A 999-nucleotide genomic window follows, 5' to 3' on the forward strand; every position below is an offset into this window, starting at 1 on the left:
GGGAAGGGGAAGGGGAGGGGGAAGGGGAAGGGGAAGGGGAAGAAGAAGAAACAATATGGTTAATTTTAGGCCAGAGTCACATAGGCTAACACATATCTCCATGACTAAACCATATCAGTTCTGAATCCCTTTTATATATCTCCTCATCAAATGAAAATAATCTCTTTTATGCTTTTTCCCCTGGATGAAACCTTTAGATGGAAGATCACACATGGCCAGAAATTCAAGTGTGGGGGCCACAAGCTGTTGGCCCTTTAAAGGTTCACTGAAAATCACTGACACGAGGTGAATGGATTGACAGGATAAAAGGCATCCAGATGTATTTAACAAGTGTACACAGGAGCCTCCTTAAATACCACTTTGAGGTTACAGAAAGAATGGAGTTTTAGATTCTGGTCACCCAGATTATGGGAGGGGGAGAAGAGGCTTGGCTGGCAAAGGTGGCCTTGTTATGCAGATGAAGTATCCTCCCTCAGAGAGAACTGATGGTGAAGGCTTTTTTTTTGAAACAGAATCTGTTGCCCAGGCTGGAGTGCAGTGATGAGATCTCAGCTCATTGCAACCTCCGCCTCCCGGGTTCAAGCAATTTTCCTGCCTCGGCCTCCGAAGTAACTGGGATTACAGGTACGTACCATCACGCCAGGCTAATTTTTGTATTTTTAGTAGAGACAGGGTTTCGCCATGTTGGTCAGGCTGGTCTCGAACTCCTGACCTCAGGTGATCTGGCCTTCTTGGTCTTCCAAAGTGCTGGGATTACAGGCATGAGCCACCGCACTCAGCCTGATGGAGACTTTTAAAGGTGCCGGATTCTCAATCTCTCCTGGATCCAGGAAAAGGCAGAGAAAGGGAGGGGACATGGATGCATTCTTGAAGATTCTTTACAGATGCACATTCTCCCCACTTCAGACAGCTCTGCCAGGCCGCTGCTGTCAAGATGGCCAAGCGGCAGCCATTTCAAAATATGTCAAAGAAATGTATTCTGGGGTAAAATATTTTCAT

This window comes from Mandrillus leucophaeus, unplaced genomic scaffold (genome assembly GCF_000951045.1).
Source record: "Mandrillus leucophaeus isolate KB7577 unplaced genomic scaffold, Mleu.le_1.0 Scaffold243, whole genome shotgun sequence".
Lineage (NCBI taxonomy): Eukaryota > Metazoa > Chordata > Mammalia > Primates > Cercopithecidae > Mandrillus > Mandrillus leucophaeus.